The sequence below is a fragment of the Neophocaena asiaeorientalis genome, unplaced genomic scaffold, assembly GCF_003031525.2.
Source record: "Neophocaena asiaeorientalis asiaeorientalis breed wild unplaced genomic scaffold, Neophocaena_asiaeorientalis_V1.1 scaffold540, whole genome shotgun sequence".
Taxonomy (NCBI): domain Eukaryota; kingdom Metazoa; phylum Chordata; class Mammalia; order Artiodactyla; family Phocoenidae; genus Neophocaena; species Neophocaena asiaeorientalis.
Window position 1 is genome coordinate 4,372,468 of NW_020172141.1, and position 23,395 is coordinate 4,395,862.

General features: G+C 43.5%; 1 protein-coding gene across 3 annotated transcripts in view; it reads right to left on the reverse strand.

Annotated features, from left to right (window-relative positions):
• SPECC1 (sperm antigen with calponin homology and coiled-coil domains 1) overlaps positions 1-23,395 on the reverse strand; it is a 246,390-nt gene that overhangs the window by 202,062 nt on the left and 20,933 nt on the right. For 2 of the 3 annotated variants that reach the window (XM_024753300.1, XM_024753306.1), the window contains exon 1: positions 3,321-3,509. The exons of the other annotated variant lie outside the window; for it this stretch is intronic. The gene's annotated coding sequence lies outside the window, so the exon portion shown is untranslated. Of the gene's footprint in view, positions 1-3,320; positions 3,510-23,395 lie in introns of those variants that run through there. 3 annotated transcript variants of the gene reach the window in all.

Below are 23,395 nucleotides of genomic sequence, written 5' to 3' on the forward strand. Positions count from 1 at the left end.
GCATATCTGTGTACCCCAAATACTTTTTCAGTATTTCCTTGTTTAACTTTATTTCCCCACCCCAACAACCCATGGCGTGGACACTATAACCATCCCTGTTTTACAGATGAGAAGACTAAGGCCGGGGAGGCTGAGATGGAGCCCTCGCTGCCAACAACTCTTCCTTTGACTCAGCGTCCCTCCACACAACCCATTCTCTCCACACATCTTAAAACAGCAAAATCAACACAGAGTGATAACAGCTCAGACACGGTCAGCTCCTATAAATAAAACAGACAATCCAGATATCATAGAACAGCTGAGGATATAAACTGACAAAATTATAAAATATTAGAGAACATAAAGATCACTCATAAATGACAATGGAAAAACTGCCTAGCATTATTTTGTTTAAGTCAAAGTCTACTTTTCACATCATGCACCAAAGTAATAACTAGAAGGAAATAAATCCCTTAAAAAAAGATAGATTTCTAAAGTAAGAAGAAATAGTTAAAAATGGACAGATGTGACTATGCAAAAATGTTAAATGGCTGTATGGTTTTAAAAAACTCAGTTTAAAAAGGTAAAACATAGTCTGGGGGAAAATAACTGATGAAACTTTGAGAGTAAATCTTTCAAAAACCTTTATGGGGACTTCCCTGGTGGTCCAGTGGTAAAGAATCCGACTTACAATGCAGGGGACATGGGTTTGACCCCCGGTCAGGGAATTGAGATCCCACATGCCGCGGGGCAACTAATCCCATGTGACACAACTACTGAGCTCACGCGCCTCAACTGGAGAAGAGAAAAACCGCACACCGCAACTAGAGAGAAGCCCGTGCACCGCGACGAAGAGCCCACATGCTGCAACTAAGACCCAATGCAGACAAAAGTAAATAATAAATAAATCTTAAAAAAAAAAACTTTATGAATTAGCCACCCCCACAAAAAACGCATTAAGACCCTAACAGATGAATGAGCAAAGAGAAGGTACAATTTGTAAACAAACGTGAAAAAAAAGTTCATCGTAACTATATTAAAAAAGATGTAAAATTACCAACAGGTGCTTCTGTTTTACCTGTTCTTTTTTTTTTCTTTCATGGTGCTGTCACTGGAATGGATAAAATTAAACTGACATCTCACACACAGTGTTGGCAGAAAAGCAATCTAGCAACATATACAAAGCACTGTTAAAAATTCATGCGCTTTGGGCTTCCCTGGTGGCGCAGTGGTTAAGAATCCGCCTGCCAATGCAGGGGACACGGGTTCAAGCCCTGGTCTGGGAAGATCCCACATGCCGCAGAGCAACTAAGCCCGTGTGCCACAACTACTGAGCCTGTGCTCTAGAGCCCACGAGCCACAACTACTCAGCCTGCGAGCCACAGCTGAGCCCGCATACCACTGCTACTGAATCCCACGCGCCTAGAGCCCGTGCTCCACAACCAGAGAAGCCACCGCAACGAGAAGCCCGCACACCTCAACGAAGAGTAGCCCCCGATCACCGCAACTAGAGAAAGCCTGCGCGCAGCAACGAAGACCCAACGCGACCAAAATTTAATTAATTCATTTTTTAAAATTCATGCGCTTTGACCCAGTAATCCCACCTCTGATAATCCATTCTACAGATAATCCAAAAACTTGGGGAAAATTATACGGACAAGACAGTCACTGACGTGTCCTTTATCATAGCAAACAAACAAACAAAAATCAATCCCATTTTCAAGAACAGGGAATAATTAATTTATGGAACAAACCCTTACTAGAACATTATACGCCATTAAAAATAATTGTGAACTAATAATATAAAGAAGTATGCTATAATATTTAATTGTACAGGTCCAGAGAAATATAGAAATTTGAAGTCGTTTTAGTGCATGGGATTGAGTCACTCTTTCCTCTGATTTCTAAACTTACTCCGGGTTTCGAAAGACCTGCGTTCCAATCCCAGACCACCCCCACCCACCAGTCAGTCTGCCCTTGGCCAAGTTACAAGCCCTTTCTGTGCCTCAGTTTCCCCACCTCGAAAGTGAAGACTGCACATGTGGGCGCCTCATGGGATGACAGTGAAACTCAGAGAAGATGATCCTCGGGGAGAGCTCAACTGCTGTGTCTGCCACGCAGTAAGCAGACAAAAGTGGTATGTTTATCATTTTTAAAAATATTAACATGTTTGAAAAATAAAATTGAAGCGCGGGAAAAAGATGCTTCCCATGCAGTGGCTTTTCCCAAATGAAGGTGTGGTCTTGTCTGTTTCGCACTCCCTCGACTTTCGTGGGTGTCTTCTGCTGAGACGACACTGCGACTTCCACGTAAACTCACTTGGCAAAGGAGAGATGAAGGGAAGTGAAATGGCCACTCTAGCCAGAGCCATGTAAAAATGTATAGTCTGTGGGGCGCAGCTGCAGAGAATGGACCCAAGGTCCAAGGAGCACATGTGTGTCTCCACCTTTGCATCCTAATGGGAGGGGGCAAAGCACATTTCTCGAGTCAACTTAAAAAATGGACTTTCTACATAACTGAGCTAAAGGTTTGATTCTACCAAGAGATTAGACTCAATGGAAAAAAAAGGGGAAAATAAAACCCAAACTTAATTTCCAGCAGAGTGGTGGAGACCTTTCAAAGTAGCTGGAGCCCTTTGCCAGGGCGGGTGGGGCAAAAGACCGTCTAAACAGAAACCATATAACGAGTAACTTCCTAGAAAAGCCTCTATCTTTGTCATATCTTTGAAACTCTGCCATCTAGGCCTTGCAAGCACAATGTTTGGCCCAGATACTGCGCACGGGCACGTTATCGGGCCCTCTGCAAGGAGGGGTGGGCGTGCTCCCCAGATCTGGTCTTCCAGGGGAGAAGGCCCTAGAACCCTCCTGGGGGTGAAGAACCAGGCAAGTGGGCGGCTCCCCCCGTGGGATTTCAGACTTCCACCCTTGGTGAGAAGAACGCACAAAAGCAGCCCTCTTCACCGCGGTTGTGAAACACAGATCTCCACGCTGCTAGGAATTAGTACCCACCGGGAGGATTTCTCTTCCAAGGACCTTTAGACGTTTAACCTAAAGTTAGCATTAATTATCCTTACTTGGCAAGACGAGAAAAGTGACAGACAGTGAGAAAAGACAGTGTTTTCAAGCTGTCAGAAGATGTCTGAAATCCATTTTTAGGCCCCCAAACATGCACGTAGCATGAACTTGCCCAGTCCACAAACCACAGGACGATATATTAATAACGCTGTAGTCACAGCAGGAGTCACCGGGACTTGAGCCACAAAAGAAGAACCTCTTCCCACAGATACAGCTGTTCTAAGAGTTTCCACCTCCATCTTAAAGAATAACCAACTGGGTACTTACTGCAAAACCTTTGGCTTCTCCTGCTTCTCAGAGCGGCTGGCCTCAATCAGCAAGACAGCCGCACTATTTTAGGGTTTGGTGCCGGCCGGGAGGAAAACCACACTCGAGGGGCAAGGCACTGAGCACTGGAACGACGCTTTGCTCAGGAAACAGGCGGGCTCTGCTCTCCAGGGCTTCCGACGGCCTCTCCCTCTGCCTCTCCCTCCCCTCCCCCCCCCCCCCACTCCCCCCAAAAACCTGCAAAAACACTTCTCTCCTACTGGTTCCTGAATACTTCCTTTGAACCTCTCTGAAACATAAGGATTTAAAGATGTAGGCTGACTAGTTTCTCGCTGATTGCTCCCTGAGATATCAAACAGAAAAAAAAAAAAAGCCAGTCTGCTCTTCAGAGGTGAGTCTGCCCTGAAGCCTCAGGCTCCCTTCCTTTCGAGCCTGTGACTCATAGAATGTTCTAGGTAGGATGGGAAATTCAGATTACAGCCAGGAACATTTCAAAGCAGGTGGTTCTGATCAGCAGACTCTAGGGACCTTGGAGGTAAGGCGTCTGGATCTCCAAGGCTCCGTGATCGGTTGAGATTTCACTTTTCACTCAAGATACTTTCATACTTAATTTTGAATTCAGAGAGCTCCAAAATCATAAGAGCACCCTCACAACAGGTGGCCTACAAGCCCCATGACGGTAAGATCTCCTGTTACAGGGGGCGAACACACTGCATGGAAAATACACATGGAAGAAATTTTGTGAAGGTAAACAAGCTACTGTGCTGTATCCACACTCACCAAGAACTGAAGGGAGCAGGGCCAGGCAGAGCTTACTCACGGCCACAAACTGGATTTTAATTGCTATTTTACTGAAAAATAGGTGTGAAAAGCAGCCGAGTAGCTCTTACATGGCGGCGTGGGTCGGCAGAGCCTCGGTGATGCTGAGTCCCCTGTGTTCACCGCGGTTCCATCCCCATCCCAGACCACAGAAAGGTGCTCTGCTCACGCAGCTTAGAACCGCTCCCCACTACCTCCACCACCAGGGGTGTTGCTATAACTGTGGCCCCATGCCCCCCTAGCAAACGCTGCCACCTCTGGTGGCCCCCCCTCTTTGCCTTAAAGAAAGCGAGAGGCACAATGCACGGGACACGCCCTCGCGGAGGAAGGTCCATCCTCCGGGGTGCCGGGGACGCACGGGGACCTAACTCACCCCGGGGTTCCTCCAGCGCATGGCCCTGTGGCACAGTCACAGGAGGTGGCCATGGTCGGGACTCTGCAAGTGACAGAACTCCGCTGAAGCAAAATAGCAAACTTACTGGCTAACTGGCTAGTCTGGGGATGACTTCAAGCTGGCTTTAAGCCAGTTATACCTGGAGGTTCAAACGCCATTGGGAAGCTGTTTCTCATCACCTCTCGGCTCTGCTTCCCTGAGTTCGCGTCACTCCAACACAGGTGCTCTTGGGATGGGAAAGCCTTTCCCAGCAGCATTCCAGGACTAGGGGGCTTTAAGCATTCAAGATCTCAGGAGAAGAGACCTCAGAAAAGAACCCCAGAGTGATACACTGTCCAACCCAGTGGAGGGGAGAGGGACCTGGGTGATTGGTGACTCCACTAGTTGTAAGAGCAGTTCCCAAAAGCAAAAAAAAAAAAAAGCTGGACAGACAAAAAAGTACAAGCTGCCACCCACTAGTGCCTTGGATTTAAGCCTTTCACATGATCATGTCTTACTTCCCCAATCAGACTGTAAATCTATTAATAGAAAGATATACACAAAATGTTAACAGTGGTTAGCTCTGGAATTGCAGGTCATTTATTTTTTTAATTCACCTTGTATCTTCTAAATTTTCTAAAACAAGTAGGTATTAAATTGTGTAATAAAATAATTAATTAAATACGTTATTGCATGCTAAACAAATCCTACTTACAAAGTAAAAAATATATATATAAAATATCTATGGGGCTTCCCTGGTGGCGCAGTGGTTGAGAGTCTGCCTGCCGATGCAAGGGACATGGGTTCATGACACGGTCCTGGAAGATCCCACATGCCGCGGAGCGGCTGGGCCCGTGAGCCATGGCCGCTGAGCCTGCGCGTCCGGAGCCTGTGCTCCGCAACGGGAGAGGCCACAACAGTGAGAGGCTCGCGTACCACAAAAAAATAAATAAATAAAAATGAAGCATTACAAGAACTAGAAGAAAATAGAGGAGATTCTATATCTAAACAAGATGAAAAAGGCCCCTCGGAGCCCACCTGCCAAAGCAGAATACATAAAGAAAAACAGATTTGACTACTTTAAAAAAAAAAAACTCTGCAAAACAAAAACTATAAACAAAATGTAAATGCCAATGACAAGATGAGCTGAGCACCTATGCATAACCTTTGGTTCAGTTATTCCATTTGTAGAAATGAATCCTATGAAAATAATTATGAAGGAATTTACAGCTGTGTGTGCAAGAGTTATAAGCTTATCCTTGATTATAACAACGATGACAACAAAGGAAATAATTAAAATCTAATTGGTTAGATGATGGTATAGTCACATGATTAAACATTATGCACTGTTAAAAGTGACATATATCAACCAATATTCCCTATGATACTGATGCAAAAATCCTCAACAAAGTACTAGCAAACCAAATTTAACAACATATATAAAGGATTATACACCATGACCAAGTGGGATTTACCCAGGAATTCAAGGTTTTCCAACACATGACAATCAATCAAAGTAATACACCATATTAATAGAATAAAGGATACGACCACATAATCATCTCAATAGATGCAGAAAAGCATTTGACAAAATCCAATGCATGTTCACGATTAAAAAAAAAAAAAAAACACTCAACAGGCTAGGAATAAAAGAAATTCCTGGGCCTGATAAAGAGCAACTACAAAACACCCAACAACTAACATCGTACTTAACGGTGAAGATCTGAAACTTTTCCTGTAAGAGCAGTAACAAGGTAAGGATGTCTGCTCTCACCGCTTCTAGTCAACAATATAATGGAGTCTTTAGCCAGGGAAATTAAGAGGAAGAAAGGAAGGAAGGGCGGGAGGGAGGGAGGGAGGAAGAAAGACAAGGTATCCAGACTGGTAAGAAAGTAAAGCTATATTTATCAGCAGATGACATGATCTCCTACGTAGAAAATCCTAAGGAATCTACAACAACAAAACAGAGCTAATAAACGTGTTCAGCAAGGTTGTAGGCTACAAGATCAATATACAAAAATCAATTTTATTTTTATACACTTGTAATAGACAATCCAAATATATATTTTTTAATTCCATTTACAACAGCTTCAAAAAGAATAAAATATTTAGAAATATATTTAACAAAATACATGCAAGACTTGCAGTACACAAAAAACTATACGACATTTAAAAAATTGAAGAAGTCTTAAATAAATGGACAGACATCCCAGGTTCAAGTACTGAAAAACTTGAGACGGCAATGCTCCTCAAATTGATCTACAGAATCAACACAACCCATATTAAATTTCTAGCTGCTCTTTTCACAGAAGTTGACAAGTTAATTCTACAACTCATATGGAAATGCAAGGGACCCAGAATAGTCAGAACAATTTTGAAAAAGAGGAACAAAGCAGGACTCACACTTCCCAATTTCAAAACTTACTATAAAGCTACAGCAGTCTAGACCATGTGGTACTGGCATAAGGATAGACATATGTAGATAAATAGAATAGAACTCAGAGTCCAAAAACGAACCCATACATTTATAGGCAGTTGATTTTGGACAAGGGTGACAAAACGATTCAATGGGGAAAGAACAGTCTTTTCAACAAGTGGTGTTGGGACAACTGGACATCCACATGCAAAAGAATGAAGGTAGACTCCTACCGCACACCACATGCAAGAATTACCTCAAAATATAAGAGCTGAAAACAGAAAACTCTTAGAAGAAAATATAAGTATAAAACTTCATGACCTTGGATTAGGCAATGTTTTCTTAGATATTACACCCAAGACACAAGCAACCAAAGAAACACTAAATAAGCTGGACTTCATAAAAATTAAAAACTTTTGGGGCTTCCCTGGTGGCACAATGGTTGAGAGTCCGCCTGCCAATGCAGGAGATGCGGGTTCGTGCCCCGGTCCGGGAAGATCCCACATGCCGTGGAGCAGCTGGGCCCATGAGCCATGGCCGCTGAGCCTACACGTCCGGAGCCTGTGCTCTGCAGCGGGAGAGGCCACAACAGTGAGAGGCCCGCGTACCGCAAAAAAAAAAAAAAAAAATTAAAAACTTTTGTGCTTCAAAGGACACTATCAAGAAAGTAAAAAGATAGCCCATGTAATGGGAGAAAATATTTGCAAATCATATATCTGATAAGGGTCTATTACCCAGAGTTTAAAGGACAAGTAACCCAACCAAAAAATGGGCAAAGGAGCCAAACACACATTTCTCCAAGGAGAATATAAAATATACAAATGGCCAAAAAGCACATGAAAAGATATTCACCATCGTTAGGCATTAGTGGTACGCAAATCAAAGCTGCACTTAGCTACCACCTCACATCTACTAGGATGACTATAGGCAACAAGACAGACAGTAATAAGTGTTGGCAAGGATATGAAGAAATTAAACCTTCATACATTGTGTGACCCAGTAATTCCACTCCTTGGTATATACCCCAAAGAACCAAAAACAGTTTAAACTAAAATTTGTACACAAATGTTCACAACCACACTATTCACAATAGCCAAAAAGTAGAAACAAAATGTTCATTGAGTGATGAATGGATAAACATAATGTGTAGGTCCATATGATGGAATATTATTCATCACTAAAAAGGAAAGAAGTAAAAAAAAAAAAAAGAGTGAAGTAGTGGCACATGCTACAACATAGATGAACCTTGAAAACATTATGCTGAGTGAAAGAAGCCATGTCAAAAAGGCCACATATTGTATGATTACATTCATATGCAATTTCCAGAATAGGCAAATCCATAAGTACAGAAAGTAGATTAGTGGTTGCCCAGGGATGAAGGGATAGGTTAGAATGGGGAGTGACTGCTAGTGGCTCCAGGATTCCTTTTTGGGGTGATGTAAATATTCTGGAATTTGATAGAGGTGAGTGTTGCACAACTTTGTCAATACACAAGAAAAACTACTGTATTGTACACTTTAAAATTGTGAATTTATGGTATGTGATTTATAGCAACTTCACAAAGGATACTGTAACATATTTGATCACGTAGAACGATGGTGACAATAAATTAGTGGAAAATATGATTGTAAAAGGTGTATACAGTAGGAAACCATATTTACAATAGGCATAGGAAAAAGATTTAGAGAAAAGTCTATATATTAAAAATGTTATTATTGACTCCCTTGTTGAAGAATGAGTTGACCATATAGGTGTAGATTTATTTCTAGAATCTTTATTCTGTTCCATTGGTCTATATGTGTTTTTTTTATGCCATACTGTTTTGATTACTATAGCTTTGTAGTGTATTTTTTAATTAGAAAGTGTGGTGCCTCCAGCTTTGTTCCTCTTTCTCAAAATGATTTGTGGGTTTTTTTGCAGTTCCATATGAATTTTAGAATTGTTTTCAGTATTTCTGTTAAAAAATGCCATTGGGCTTTTTTTTTTTTTTTGCGGTACACGGGCCTCTCACTGTTGTTGCCTCTCCCGCCACGGAGCACAGGCTCCGGATGCACAGGCTCAGCGGCCGTGGCTCACGGGCCTACTGCTCCGCGGCATGTGGGATCTTCCCCAACCAGGGCACAAACCCGTGTCCCCTGCATCCACAGGTGGACTCTCAACCACTGCGCCACCAGGGAAACCCGCCATTGGGCTTTTGACAGGGACTGCACTGAATCTCTAATGGGGAAAAGATAGTTTCTTCAACAAATGGTGCAGGGGAAATTAGATATCCACATGCAAAAGAATGAAACTGTACCCTGATACCATACACAAAACCAACTCAAAATTGATTAAAGACTTAAACATAAGATCTGAAACCGTAAGACTCTTAGAAAAAAAAAAAAAGGTGAAAAACTTCATGACATTGGTCTTGGTAATGATATCATGGATATGACACCAAAAGCACAAGCAGCAAAAACAAAAATAAACCATCAGGACTACATCAAACCCCAAAAGCTTCTGCACAGCAAAGTAAACAACCAACAAAGTGGAAAGGCAACATACGGAATGGGAGTAAATATTTGCAAACTATATATCTGATAAGGGGTTAATCTCCAAAATATATAAGGAACTCCTACAACTCAATAGTATAAAACCTAATATCCAATTAAAAGATAGGCCAATGACTTAAATAGATGTTTCTCCAAAGAAGACATACAAATGGCCTACAGGTATATGAAAAATGGGTTAACATCAGTAATCATCAGGGAAGTGCAAATAAAAACCACAATGAGATATCATCTCACACGAGTCAGGATGGCTATTATAAAAAAGAAGACAAGAGTTGGTGAGGATGTGGAGATACTGGAACCCTGTACATTGCTGGTGAGCACGCAAAACAGTGCAGCCACTATGGAAAACAGTATGGAGGTTCCTCAAAAACTTAAAAACACAGTTGTCCCTCCGCGTTTTCAGGGGGTTGGTTCCAGGACCCGCCAGGGACACCGAAATTAACAGATGCTCAAGTCCTGCAGTCCACCCTCCGTATCCATGGGTACCACATCCACAGAGTCAACCACCCATGGCTCATGTATTAAGTTTGCAACTGAAGATGCAGAACCTGTGGCTACAGGGGGCCAACCATATATTTATTTTTACAAATCTGTGTGTAAGTGGACCCATGCAGTTCAAACCCATGTTGTTCAAGGGTCAGCTGTGGAACTATCACATGATCAGGTCATCACACTTCTGGGCATTCACCTAAAAGAACTGAAATCAGGATCTCTAAGAGATATTAAGAATCCTGTGTTCATGGCAGCGTTATTCACAATATCCAAGACGTGGAATCAACCTAAGTGTCCATTGACAGATGAAGGGATAAAGAAGATGTGGTGTATACATACAATGGAATATGATTCGGCCTCAAAAAAGAAGGAAATTCTGCAACATGTGACAACGTGGATGAACCTGAGGACATTATGCTAAGTGAAACAAACCAGTCACAAAAGAACAAATACCGCATGATTCCACTTAATGTGAGGAAATCTAAAAGAGTCAAATTCACAGAATCACAGAGGAGAATGGTGGTTGCCAGGGGCTGGGGGAGGGGAATGGGTTATAAAGTTTAATTATTTAATTGATGGGCATAAAGTCTCAGTCAAGCAAGATGAGCAAAAGCTCCAGAGACCTGCTGTATAACGTTGTACCTACAATCATCCATCAGGTATTGTACGCATAAACATTCAAGAGAGTAGATCTCACATCAAGTGTTCTTACCACGTTAAAACAAAAATTTTGGGCTTCCCTGGTGGCGCAGTGGTTGAGAGTCCGCCTGCTGATGCAGGGGACGCGGGTTCGTGCCCCGGTCTGGGAGGATCCCACGTGCCGCGGAGCGGCTGGGCCCGTGAGCCGTGGCCGCTGAGCCTGCGCGTCCGGAGCCTGTGCTCCGCAATGGGAGAGGCCACAACAGTGAGAGGCCTGCGTACAGCAAAAAAAAAAAAAAAAAAACAAAAATTTCAAAAATAAATTACAAAAAAGAGGATGTTATCTCTGGGTGCTGGGATGATGGGAGGTTCTAATTTTCTTTACGTTTTTAAGATGGTTCTACGCTCGTTACAATGAACGTGTAACGTTGTACAATTTTAATAATAGTATTTAAGCATAACAACAATTATGCATCTGAGAGCATCAGACTCTATTTGTGACTTGATAGCTTATACTGCAGAGAGTAAGTTCAATGTGACCCAAGGAAGGCTTTCTTAATTGTAGAAATAAGTAAACCCTGGACAAGACTCCCTCTGCAGGGACTGAGAATCTCAGAACAGAGGGAGGTGACAGACCACAATGGCATGTCCAGGTGTCCACTGGCACGGAGGCTGCACAGTACAAGGATGGACCGGCTCCTGGGCTGGGTCCATGACTCCAGACCAGTGCTAAAGGAAACCTCTGTGCCAGCCAAGTTCATAAGCGCCTCAATGGGAAACCTGCCAGCTCTCCATGGAACAGAATTTACTAAACCTTAGCCAAATATCAAAGCCTTAAAATGTTCTGTTTTGCTCTTGGAAAAATAAATGTATCAACCCTAAAAATAACTAGGACAAAGCCAAAAGATGAAAGTGGCTCTGAATGGGTTTCAAACAGATGTTTGATGAATTTTTGCAAAGACTGTGAGAGTCCCCAGGACCCCTCTGCATTCTAGCAGAGAGGTGCCCACAAGGATCTGTGATGACGCACCTTGAAAGGGCACCCTCCCAGGGGCAAAAACAGCTGGAAAATCTTCACGGGTTTCTACATTTCACCTGCCAGCAACAGACCCAGCGTTTCTTACTGGAAAATGAGTATAAATAGAAATTGCTGGCACTTCCCTGGTGGCGCAGTGGTTAAGAATCCACCTGCCAATGCAGGGGACACAGGTTCAAGCCCTGGTCCAGGAAGATCCCACATGCCACGGAGCAACTAAGCCCATGCACCACAACCACTGAGCCTGTGCTCTAGAGCCCGCAAGCCACAGCTACGGAGCCCAGGCGCCACAACTACTGAAGCCCGCAGGCTCTGGAGCCTGTGTGCCACAACTACTGAGCCCGAGTGCTGCAACTGCTGAAGCCCACATGCCTAGAGCCCGTGCTCCGCAACAAGAGAAGCCACCGCGATGAGAAGCCCGCACACCGCAACGAAGAGTAGCCCCCACGCGCCGCAACTAGAGAAAGCCCACGCGCGGCAACGAAGACCCAACGCAGCCAAAAATTAAAAACAAAAAAAGAAAGAAAGAAAGAATAATTGTTTACCTGATGGGTTAGCAGGTCATAATGAATATGCTGATCCACTATAGAAACTCTGCAAACTGATGTCAGCGTGTAGGATGTACATTGCTCTTCCTTGTAAATATCTACAAGGCTTGACTGTAAACATTCTTTCCTCCTAAGAGCAACTTGACTTTTATGTTAACCCAACCGTCTCTTTAGACGACTTTTTAATTTAGTTCTAAAGCATAAAATTTCACTGTAGGAAATTACATACAGAGGAGTAATTACAGAGGGAGACACACTGCACCAGGAAAGGGGTGGTTAGTGAAGTTGGCCTTCATAAGAGCTCTGGGCAGGGGTCACTGCACCCTCCCTAAGAAAACACAAAGGCCAGGCTCTTTCTGTAAATGCGCCGCTAGGAACAAGAGTTCTGTCAGCTTATGAGTTACAATGCGTTGATATATTGTCATAAAAAGCACTCCTGGAGGGCCAGATGAATTCATATGCCCAAAGGAGCCTGGACAGGTCACATCGCCATGAGGCATATGTGGCTCCAGGGCTGGACCCCCTCTGCTGACTTCCCACCGCAGCCCAGACCACCCTCGGCTGCTGGTGCCATACACCTGCCACCCACACTGCACTCCCCTCCTAGCCGTGTGAGGGTGCTGAGTGAGGCAATGCGTATGTTTGAATTTGTTTAATTAGCCAGGAATAGGAAAGCAGTGACTCTTTTGGCTTCAAAGCAGATGTTAAGCTAAATTTGGGAAAGAACAAGAGCCCCAGAGCGTCTGAAGAATGACTCAGCCTTGGTCCCCCACAAGTCCCATCATCCCTGGAGATGTGCCCGTCTACCTGACTCTCCTGCCATCAGCATTCCAAACCTGAAAGACCCGTCTCTGACATCCAGCGGCCCCTCTTCCAGCTGTCTCACCACCTCCTCCCTCCCAGCCTGGTTTGCCCCTGCACCCTTCCCAGACTCGTGTTCCTTCCCTCCCCTGCGGGTCCCACAGGCCTCCCGGCCCAGTCTGAACCCCAAGACCACCTGCTTCCGCCAGGCTCCCCACCAGCTCCCTGGATGCCCTTACTCTGGCCCTGCTCAGTCAGCCACCAACTGGGGATCCACCAAATCACCCATTTTTCTTTGTTTCCAATCTGGGTCTCCTGATGGAACTATGGAGACTGAACTCCCCTGCGGGCATGTAGCTCTCATAGCCCCTAAGCAGCTGATTTGTTCAGCTCTACCTGGCTTCATGTCGAACCTTCCAAAAAGCATTTGCTCTAAGAATGTCTTGGTTAAGTTAACCCAGAGGGAAAGGGTCGTTAGCCTGACTAATCGCAGGTCAGGCATTATTCTTCAAGCCAGCCTTATTATTAACAAAGCTGACACGATCTCCATCTGATGCCTGACTTGTTTCTTCCTGGTTCTGAACCGTCTGTATTGGTAATGGGGGGGAGGGCACGGGGGGCGGGGATGACGCCAACAGTTACTCTCCCAATCCCCAACGACCACTGAACCTTTGCTCCCACCTTCCTATGTGCGCACAGAAAGCAGAAGGAAGAAATGAAAGTAGTACATCCACCGAAGGTAGAAGGAAGTAATGAATAAAGAAGAAGCAGCAATTAACGAAACAGAAAACATTTTTTAATGGTCCAGAAGGTTAATCAAATTAAAAGCTGGTGTTTTAAAAGGACTAACAAGATAAAAAAAAAAAACCGCTGGCAAATTTAATCAAGGAAGAAGAAAAGGCACCCAAATTAGAAACAAGAAAGAGAACATAATTATATATATGGATTTGTAAACTCGGCAAAATGGATAATTTTGTGGGAAAACACATATTACCAAAGTTAAGTCAAGGAGAAACCAACAGTCCCAGAGGGAAAAGAAGGGAAAGGTAGGAAAAGGCGATTCACAAAAATACTAAAGACTAATAAACATATGAAAAGATGCTTAATCTACCCAGTATCCAGCAGACATAAACTAAAGCAATGAGATACTTTTTTTTTCCCGGTACGCGGGCCTCTCACTGCTGTGGCCTCTCCCGTTGCGGAGCGCAGGCTCAGCGGCCATAGCTCACGGGCCCAGCCGCTCCGTGACATGTGGGATCTTCCCGGACCGGGGCACGAAGCCGTGTCCCCTGCATCGGCAGGCGGACTCTCAACCACTGCGCCACCAGGGAAGCCCCAACGATGAGATGCTTTTAAACCCATCATATGGACTCCTATTTTTTAAAAGGGACACAACAGTGTGAGCAAGAATGCAGGAAACAGGCAATTTCACACACTTGTATGTATGGCTCTCGGGAGGCAGCTGGACTGGAGATTGTAAAAGGGGACTTTTCATATTTTACTCTCTGTACTGCTATATTTGGATTTTTACAAGAATGTGTTTTATGTATTACACCTGGAATTTTGAAAATGGAATTTCTGAGCTCGTATACACAAGGATTAATGCCACAATTGTTATCATATGTTTAGATTGGAGAAAAAAAGTAACCTGAAATGAGGACACAGACTTAAAATAGTTTATGGATCTGAAACATAATAGGTAAGAAAAAGGGGAAATAGAAAAATAAGCAGCAAAGTACAGACTGGATATGATACAGAAGGAAACCCCACACGCAAAAGCCATTAGCTCCGTGACGGCAGAAGCTCTGTCTTATTCTCCCTGACCCCTGCCGGGTGCGGAACACAGGGCACTTAGTAAATGTTTGCTGAATACTGAAAGAAAAACTGGAGGAACACATCAAAAGGTACTCTGGGAATTTCAATTTCAAAAGAAACAAATGCAACAATTTTGCTCACATGTATTTTACAAACTTGAAATGTTAAGATTATTCTTTTCACTGAAATCCTGTTGCACTCTTCATATGACCCTTAAGTTTGACATTTATACTTGCACTCGTCATTTTTCTGCATCTAACCTTTAGTTAAAAGGATGTGGTTCATCTTGGTTGGTCTGTTACTCTATTTTCACTGTATATTTTCAAAATATTGGTGCACTGGTGTTCGTATTTGTTAAAACTCAGTTTTTATCTTTTTATATTTTGTAGCATTATATCAGTTCAGAAAAATTGATATAGCAGAGAGGTTCAAGGAAACATAAAGGTCAGGTTGAGAGTATAGATATGACTCAGCAATCAGAAGGGTCACTGTTTTTTTTCTATTTCGAATCAACGTTTTTTTAATTGAAGTACAGTTGTTTGGAAGGGTCACTATTGAACAGGACTAAAATGTAAGCTGGAGGGATGCATGTCCCATACGTTGTGACGTGCCACCCAGCCAGTTAAAATAGGGATGTTCAGGCAGAAAGCACAGCAGCGAACACTAAAGAATTGGAATTTATTGGCCCATTGATGCATTTGTTCCTAAGGGCTAGAGCACTTTACTGCTTTTATGAAGCTTCTGAAATAGTGGCGGAAAACCACGCATGCCCTCCACGTGACTTCCAAACAAAGCACCGTGGCCTCTTTGGTAAGCCAACCAAGCTCTTCCTCAAGGGCAGAATAATGTTTCTCAGGGCAAAACTGATGCCTTTCAAAGGAAAACTAGAGAGGCCTCATTTAATGTTGTACCCCTCAGAGATAAAACGGGTACAGAACACACACTAACGGAACGTTTTTTAGAACTGCCCCAAAGTTAATGATACATGCTTTGGTCAGAGAGAAAACAGAACAAGATGGTAGCAAAATTCCTCTATCAAATAATGCTCTGAATGTCAAGGAATACCTATGGCACGCCACGTGGGAGAGGAATTGCAGATAACTTCAACCCACCGTTGACTGAAACCTCAGGGAGCTAGACAGGTGGAGGGCCTGTCACTGGTGCAGCCAGGGAGAAAAGGAGCCGCAAAGTAGACTCAAAGACATGGCACTCAAGGCCCATCCACACCACTGCTGTTTTTCTCGGACAAGAGCAGATGATCTGAATAAACCATCTGATCTTCACTCAGGGCTGAGAAAGGGATAAACACTCGGACTCAAACTACGGTCATGGACAATCTCTCTCTTCAGTGTGCAGTATGGAATGTGACACCAGGGTTTGCTTTTCACACCGGACAGGCACTCACACGGGTACTTAAAATGAGGAATCACAGAAAACTATTTCTTCAAGACATTGATGATGCCGATTAAGACCGTCTCTATGATCTCAGGTGACTCGCTGACACGGTATATCTCAGTAATCAATATTTGGAACAGCCTGAATCTCACCCAAAACATCCAGGCTTTTAATGCTAAGATGTTAGGATACCTTTTTTAAACATTTTTTTGAAATACAGTTGATTTACAATGTTGTGTTAATTTCTGCTGTACAGCAAGTGACTCAGTTACACGTGTATATGTTCTTTTTCAGATTCTTTTCCATTATGATTTATACAAGATATTGAATGTAGTTCCCTGTGCTCTACAGTAGGACCTTGTTGTTTATCCATCCTATATATAATAGTTTGCATCTGCTTATCCCACACTCCCACTCCATCCCTCCCCACCCCCACTTGGCAACCACAAGTCTGTTCTCTATGTCTATGAGTCTGTTTGTTTTTTTGCTTTTTGTTTGGTTTTGTTTTATAGATAAGTTCATTTGTGTCATATTTTAGATTCCACATATAAGTGATATCACATATTTGTCTTTGTCTGACTTACTTCACTTAGTATGATAATTTCTAGGTCCATCCATGTTGCTGCGAATGGCATGATTTCATTCTTTTTTTGTGGCTAATGTTCCATTGTATATATGTACCACATCGTCTTTATCGGATGTTAGGATGCCTTGATGTGACCAAACTACAATGGGCAACTAAGTCTCCATGAGCCTGACTTCCCCGGTAGTTGACAGTTTTCTTTACAAATTAAATACATTTTTCACATATTATTGGCATATTTAAAAACTATACTGAAATGCTGCAAAACAAGTATTCTTGTGATGGCTGAACTCTCTCCTGCATGAGACTTAGGAGATGAAGCTGCAAAGCAAGAAGGGCTCAAACCTCAAATATCTTCACCTGTGTTGCTAAGGTGTTTGGACTTGATAAGCCCTAGTCAGTGAGGAGGATTTAAGCAAAGAAGCAAGGTGATCAAATTCACATTTTAGGACAACTGCTCTGATGGCGGCGTGGAGGATAGATTATAAGGGAGTAAAGCTGGAAGCAAGAAACCAGTTAGGAGGCAATTTAAACAGTCTAGATGAGATATAATACACTAAGAGAGGGACGGAGAAATTCACAAGAGGTTGAACCTACAGATACCAAAATGGAAATAACAGGACTTGATCACCAGTGGGATCTGGGGGAGGAAGGAGGTGTTCCCGGTTTGGAAACAATTTGCTGAGATGGACAAAAGAGAAGGTTTGCCATGCATATTCGTTATCTACTGCTGTGTTAACAAATTAGCCACAAAAGTTCCCAGCTTGAAACAACCAGCATTTATCATCTCACAGTTTCTGTGGGTCAGGAATCTAGGAGAGGCTTTGCTGGACTGTCCCTGAGCTGGGGCTGCAGCATCCAAAGGCTTGACCACAGCTGGAGTTCCAAGGGGTTCGCTCACGTGCCTGGCATCTAAGCGCCGGGTGTTAGCAGACCTCAGTTTCTTGCCAAGTGAACCTCTACAGGGTTGCAATTATGGCACATGGCTTCCCCCAGACCAGGTGACCCAAGAAAGAGCAAGGAGGAGGCCACAATCTTTTTAATGACCCTCAAGTCTCACACATCCTTTCTGCCTTATTCCATGCATTAGGAGGGAGTCATTAAGTCCAGCCCACATTCAAGAACGGGGAATTAACTCCACCTCTTGAAAGGAAAAGTATCAAAGAATTTGTGGATCTGTTTTCAAATCATCACACCACTCAAGTGGAGGATGAGTTCAATTCATGCTGAATGTGAAATGCTGGAGACATTCAGCTGGAAGCGTCCAGAGGGCAGACGGACATACCCCTAGGTGGTCGCTGCTGAACTCAGTGAGGACAAAGTCTACAGAAGACCGAGTTAGAAGCAAGGTTACAGAGTTAAGGAGGAAATGAGAGACAAGGGGAGTCAGGCTATTCCTGAAAACTTAGGCATAAAAGGAAGTCAACAGTTAGAGGTCAGAGTAGGGGATTTGGGTGGACTTCTTTTTAATAAGTTTTTTTTTATTAATTTTTTAATTTATTTTTTTAGTTTTGCCTGTGTTGGGTCTTTGTTGCTGCGCGCAGGCTTTCTCTAGTTGCTGCGAGCAGGGGCTACTCTTTGTTGAGGTGCGCGGGCTTCTCATTGCGGTGGCTTCTCTTGACACGGAGCACAGGCTCTAAGCGCGCGGGCTTCAGTAGTTGTGGCAGGCGGGCTTAGTAGTTGTCGCTCGTGGGCTCCAGAGCGCTGGCTCAGTAGTTGTGGCTCACGGGCTTAGTTGCTCCAAGGCATGTGGGATCTTCCCGGGCCAGGGCTCAAACCCGTGTCCCCTGCATTGGCAGGCGGATTCTTAACCACTGCGCCACCAGGGAAGTCCAGGACTTTTTTTTTTAAGACAGGAAAGCTTTGAGCATGTTTACAGGTAGAGGGAGAAGAAATCAGTGGAGAGGGAGAAGTCAGAGTACAAATGAGTAGGGGGTAGTTGACAAAGGTCCCACTGACAGCACAGAGGAGAGATCGCTTTACTTGAGAGAGAAGGAAAAGAAGAAAGAAGTGGTGCTATTTAGGGTGGTCCTGTCTCCAGGACAAGTAGGTACACGACCAACTGTGTCGCTCAGAACGTGGACGCAGCCCCATGCTGGGAAACACACTGAAGTCAGCTTAGCTGTTCCCTGAGCCTTCCCACCTTCTCTTGTTGCTGTGTGCAGACCCTTGCGACAAGCCCCTGGCCTGCTGTAGGTTTCACCGTTCTGACTCACCTGCTTTCCTGTTCGCTAAGCTCTTATGAGGCCTTTGATTGGCTGCCTATCTAAGAAGATGACCAGCTTGGCCTCAGAATCTCCTCTGTGGAAAGTTCCCATCAGCGGCCCTGACAGCCTCGGTATCTTGGGGGCTCTGCCTGCTCCCGGTCTGTAGCCTAATAGGATCCCAGCCTGGACCCCTAGTTGTACGGATGAGGTAGTAAAATTCCTCTGAACCGCAGTATGTCGCATTCCTCGCGGCGGAACAGAAGAAACTGGTGGTGTTCGTGTTTCTGCACTAGAACCCTGTTCTGGTGTCTAGATTTATTACCTTTCAGTTCTACTAAAATTTTGCAGTGTTACATACAAATGTAGCTCCCTTTCTGTTATTTTGGACCTCAGCAAAATCTGACCAAGAGTAGATGAACATTAAGCTATGATGATTCATGGAAATGAATAAGCCGATACCAGCAAGTCCCCATGTTAGCAGTTACCATGGGGACCATGGGCATGAATGGCTATTTAAAGGTGCTTTCTTTGAAACATCTCATCAGGCACAAGATAGTAAACCTAATGAAATCATGGGGAAGCTTCTTGTTTTTTAAATTTTAATGAAGAAGGCAATTAAGCAAGAAATATTTTAGCTGCTATTTATAAAGCAACTATTACAGATCCAACACTTTCCTAGGGTTTTTTGCTTAAATCGGCACATTTAATCCTTAAAAAATCTAGTTGCTGCGAGCAGGGGCTACTCTTTGTTGAGGTGCGCGGGCTTCTCATTGCGGTGGCTTCTCTTGACACGGAGCACAGGCTCTAAGCGCGCGGGCTTCAGTAGTTGTGGCAGGCGGGCTTAGTAGTTGTCGCTCGTGGGCTCCAGAGCGCTGGCTCAGTAGTTGTGGCTCACGGGCTTAGTTGCTCCAAGGCATGTGGGATCTTCCCGGGCCAGGGCTCAAACCCGTGTCCCCTGCATTGGCAGGCGGATTCTTAACCACTGCGCCACCAGGGAAGTCCAGGACTTTTTTTTTTAAGACAGGAAAGCTTTGAGCATGTTTACAGGTAGAGGGAGAAGAAATCAGTGGAGAGGGAGAAGTCAGAGTACAAATGAGTAGGGGGTAGTTGACAAAGGTCCCACTGACAGCACAGAGGAGAGATCGCTTTACTTGAGAGAGAAGGAAAAGAAGAAAGAAGTGGTGCTATTTAGGGTGGTCCTGTCTCCAGGACAAGTAGGTACACGACCAACTGTGTCGCTCAGAACGTGGACGCAGCCCCATGCTGGGAAACACACTGAAGTCAGCTTAGCTGTTCCCTGAGCCTTCCCACCTTCTCTTGTTGCTGTGTGCAGACCCTTGCGACAAGCCCCTGGCCTGCTGTAGGTTTCACCGTTCTGACTCACCTGCTTTCCTGTTCGCTAAGCTCTTATGAGGCCTTTGATTGGCTGCCTATCTAAGAAGATGACCAGCTTGGCCTCAGAATCTCCTCTGTGGAAAGTTCCCATCAGCGGCCCTGACAGCCTCGGTATCTTGGGGGCTCTGCCTGCTCCCGGTCTGTAGCCTAATAGGATCCCAGCCTGGACCCCTAGTTGTACGGATGAGGTAGTAAAATTCCTCTGAACCGCAGTATGTCGCATTCCTCGCGGCGGAACAGAAGAAACTGGTGGTGTTCGTGTTTCTGCACTAGAACCCTGTTCTGGTGTCTAGATTTATTACCTTTCAGTTCTACTAAAATTTTGCAGTGTTACATACAAATGTAGCTCCCTTTCTGTTATTTTGGACCTCAGCAAAATCTGACCAAGAGTAGATGAACATTAAGCTATGATGATTCATGGAAATGAATAAGCCGATACCAGCAAGTCCCCATGTTAGCAGTTACCATGGGGACCATGGGCATGAATGGCTATTTAAAGGTGCTTTCTTTGAAACATCTCATCAGGCACAAGATAGTAAACCTAATGAAATCATGGGGAAGCTTCTTGTTTTTTAAATTTTAATGAAGAAGGCAATTAAGCAAGAAATATTTTAGCTGCTATTTATAAAGCAACTATTACAGATCCAACACTTTCCTAGGGTTTTTTGCTTAAATCGGCACATTTAATCCTTAAAAAGCCCCTATGAGCTACGTATTACTTTTTACCCTCAGCGCAGTTGAGGAAACTGGGGATCAGAGAGGTATGCAATTTGCTGAAGTTCACACAACATGTGTTAAAAAACCCTGAGATTTGCATAGAAAAAGCCCATGCTTTTTCCATTTTCCCACATTGTCTCTCTAATGAACGGTAACTAACTTAAAGTATAACTATAGTGACCTTCCACCAGATAGTCACTCTCACACCACCCTGCTTAACTTTCTCCGTAGAACTGACCATGACCTGAAGTTTCCTTATTGCTTGCCTATCTTCCCACTGAGATGATAAACTCAACGAGAGCAGGGTCCTTGTCTGCTTCACTCCCCACCCGACCTCAGTACCTAGAACATCATCTAGCATGGATCAGGGAATCAAGAAGTATTTGTTGAATTAATAAATGAATGAAAAACTTCCAAAGGAAAGTGAAATTGGGCAGGACCCTGCAGGGCCTTCCTGGGGACAGACAACTCGCCACCTTCCGTGTCCCCTGCCTGTTGTCTGTAGAACAGCTTTGGCCTCCTAGGCCTTCCTCAAGTTCCAAAGAGCAAAGTTCATCAGAAAAGTCAGAAAATGCAGAAACAAAGGAAAAAAGTCTAGCAAGACGAAATAATAATAGTTTAGCCATAAAACAAGTCAAGGACCTTTAGTTCCTCCTCAAGGGCTATAGATAACATCCTGAGCCGTATCCTTAGCTGTTTTGCAGATACTGAACCCCCCCCACCAGGTGGAAGAAGTTAGCTGCATGCTGACCACCAGCACGCAGACCCCAGACCCACTGGAACCAGAAGGCCAATGATGTTGACTCCTGATTACCTCACCACCAACCAGAGAACTGTGCACGAGCTGATCACACACCCTACAGCCCTCACTCCTAACAGTGTCTTTAAAAACCCTTCCCTGAGGGCCCTAGGGGGGTTCGGGTCTTTTGAGTATGAGCTGTCGGTTCTCCTTGCTGGGCCCTGCAATAAACGCTGTACTTTCCTTCACCACAGCCTGAAGTCAGTAGATTGGCTTGGTGAGAGTGGGCCCAAGTTTGGTTTGGTAACAAAAGCACTGAAACAAATGCTTATATAAATATGCGTTTTCAAAAGAAAGCATTTGACAAGTCCAAGACAGAATTTAAATTATAAATTTTAAAAAGAAATACCCAAGTGCTTATTTGGGACATACTGTGCTGTATTTTTCCATGTACTATTTTCAGTAAAGCATTTAGCAAACTTGCAAGATCATGACAACAAAGATGTGCTTCTATAACTCTGAAATTGTGCCTAAAGGAAGTTCTTCTTTACCAGCTCGTGCACACATTTGCCCAAAAAAATTGTAGCATTTTTTTTTTTTTTCCTGGAGAATATCCATGGCCAGTTTAATCAAAGGAGGGTGCTTACTGAGGTGAAGCTATCAAGTATGAGCCTAAGTGAGTGCCGATATATTCCGGAACAACAACGAAAAAATCCTAATTTCCTCTACCAACCCTGAAAATGCATTTCCTATATCACTGGGGAGCCAGGGTAAAAGACTGTAGAAAAGTCCTGATTTCTATCAGCAGAATCAATTCAAAGCAAGTAGGTAAACGGATGTCCTAACAATGAAGAGCGGGTTACGTCCAGAAGAACCATCTAAAATATCTTACTGTGAGGATGCTACTAAGATCTTTCAACGTGATTTCTCTCCGAAATAATATTATTGAATTAGTATTTTTATAAAAAATATTATAAGACTAAATTTTTAAATGTCTGACACTGGTATACATCAATAAATAAACAGAGCAACAGAATCGATAAATCGAGAACTCGGTCCATACTGCATAGCACATGGAAATATACTCAATATTTTGTAATAACCTATAAGGGAAAAGAATCTAAATATATATATATATGTACATATATATATAAATACATATATGTATAACTGAATCACTTTGCTGTACACCTGAAACTAACACAACATTGTACATCAACTATACCTCAATAGAAATTAATTAATTAATTTTTTAAAAAGAATTAGGTCCAAACACACACAGGAATTTAATACATGATAAAGCTGGTATTTCAAAGGAAAAGATGGATGGGTTCAATAAATGGTCAGCTGGACAGGCACCTGAGGGGAAAAGTGCAGTCAGACACCCTACTTTCTCCTTACCCCCAAATGACTCCAGCAATACTAAATATTTCAAAGAAAAATAAAACTAAAATAAGTAGCAGAAGAAAGGGCAAGAGAATATTTACAGTCAGAATGGGGAAGGTCTTTCTATTTATAATATGAAAACTCAGAACCTAGGAAAGAAAA